Here is a 2,623-nt window from a genome sequence, read left to right as displayed (position 1 = left end):
TTTTGTATTTTTTATTACTTATTTTACCAGACGTAATGATCTAAACGAACCATTGTGTTACTTTTGTAACTAGTACATTGTGAACTCCTGAGCACCTTACTGGCGAGGGTAGCAATGACATCTTAAAGTAGCTTATGGTTTCCTAACGATCCACCATCGGATGACATAATACAGAAGCTCTAAAACGGCCACATTGAAGCAACAATATTGCCAACGTTTATGTTGAAAACGCGCACTTAGTTTTAAATGCGCAAATGTCTAATTACAATTTTAATTTTTAAGATGAAGTACTAAAAAAGAGTGACAAGAAAAATAGGAGGCCTATATACAGCAGGGGGTATATACGGTTTAACAGATAAACAGAGTTCCATAATTATATTTCTAAAGTACGAGTAAAGTATTTAAAAAGGTAAGTATTTCTCTGTAAGTAATGAGAATGAATAATGAAATTCCTTGCTCGTGACACAATGTCGATAATAAATCATAATAATTTCATGTTCCAATTTAAAATTCAGATTTTACTTTGAACGGCTGTAGATGTACCACAAACAATTAATAGGCTTTGTTTACAATATATCAAGCGAAATATTATCTTTGGTATCTGGATAACGGTGTAGCATTTACATAGATCAACTGTTTTAATTGTCACCAGACCTTTCGGATGTCCTCTACAAATATTCTGATACTGCCCCGGGATACCCTATTATACATTAACCACTCCCTAATATCACAGAATCAACATGGTTTTCCACTTGACCAGTTTATTACCTACATAATCCTTTGGTATATCTTAGGAAACCGTCTTAGAAATCCAACTCCAACGACCGACCAAAAACTCCTTTGGTTCCCGCCAAAAACTTCCCTTATAGACAAAAAAAAAGTTCAGTCAGATTGCCGCCATCGCGCAAAAACCTAGTTATAATAAAACTCAACTAACAACTATCAAATTACAACTATCACAGAAATTCTTCTTCTCTCGTATGGGTTATGAGTTGAGGTGGATTACCAACTTCATCAACCCAAAGAATTTCTGTGAATAAGCCATTTTTAACTACCTACTCAGATACTTTTTTGGTTATCCATATGTACTATATCCATTAAACTAAATTTTCGAGTTTTGTCATGTTTGTGCAACGATTTACTTAGCTCATTAGTTACTGGCCAAAGCAAAATCGTCCTGTATAAACTCAGCTTAGCCCAGTCAATCATGGTAAACATCATCATCATCAGCCCATTAACGTCCCCGCTGCTGGGGCACGGGTCTTCCCTATGGTTGGATAGGGAGATCGGGCCTTAAACCATCACGCGGACCCAGTGCGGATTGATGGTTATTGACGACTGCTAATGCAGCCGGGACCAACGGCTTAACGTGCCTTCCGAAGCACGGAGGAGCTCGAGATGAAAACTTTTTTTTTGTGGTCACCCATCCTATGACCGGCCTTTGCGAAAGTTTCTTAACTTACCGACCGCGACCGGTATATATTTACAGAATTTTATGTAAAAAAAATAATACTCTTATAATATTATTCCTTTGCTCACATTCAAAGCATAAATAAATAAGTAAATATTTGCCAACGAAAGAGGTGCCCCATTCTATTTTGTAAACAAACATTAATATTATACTTTGCGCTTGCTCTCAGACGGTTTAAACCTTTCACAGGGTCACACTGAATGGTTTCAAAGGATTTCGATAGCTTTGTTTCTAGGACACAATTGCATAGAGTTCTCTATCGTTATAAGTAAGTATATCGATATGTTCCGAACACTACAAAGGGCGGCTTGAGAATTAGAAGCACGGAGTATTTTTCGAGCAATCAGGTGATTCAACCGTGTAATCGGAACCTCCAGATTATGAGCCTAACTAGTGATGTGCCGTTTCCGGGAATTTTCCCATTTTAATGTTCCCGGCAGAGAAAAGACCAGAGCTTTATTACCTAACCTTTAGCCAGATAAGAGCAAACTACAAGAAAGAACAATTAGCAAAAGAATAGCAGACACCTTACTATTAACCCTTTCACGGGCGGAGACCATGGGTCATTGATGGTTCATAAAACAAGGTTTAGGTGTGTCTGTGTCTGTGGTGTCCGGAAGTAATAAATGTTTCTTTCTTTCTTTCTTTCATAATAGATAGTGTACCTTAGAATTGGACCGTCATTAGACGTTCTGTCCTTAAAAGTGTTAAAGAGTTTTTACAACGGGAAGATTCCCAATTTGGGTACATTCCCGGGAACAACACGTTATTGAGTCCAACGCTAACCAATCGACCATGGAGGCTGTTTACATGTATTATTTCAAATCTAAGAATAGTTATTTCTGTCGAGACCCAAATAAATAAATATAATCCCAGAAGATATTCAGCTGTTTATTTTCCCAGGCGTGTCCTTTTATTAACATAATGGTCCATTATACGGGCGAGATGGCGCCGTCACCACACGGACCATAATATCCATCTTAGGATTTCATAACTAAAATGGCTGCAAGTTATCATACAGGGTGTTAGTGATATCTTAACGAATACTCAGAAGGATGATTCAGACCATGATTCTGAGTTAATATCAAGTGGAATTATCCGCCGGTAGCCATACAAGTAGGTATGGGTGTTAGTGACACCGTGACGAATACT

The sequence above is a fragment of the Pectinophora gossypiella genome, chromosome 13 (genome assembly GCF_024362695.1).
Source record: "Pectinophora gossypiella chromosome 13, ilPecGoss1.1, whole genome shotgun sequence".
NCBI classification, from domain to species: Eukaryota; Metazoa; Arthropoda; class Insecta; order Lepidoptera; family Gelechiidae; genus Pectinophora; species Pectinophora gossypiella.
Note: the sequence above shows the minus strand (reverse complement) of the source record.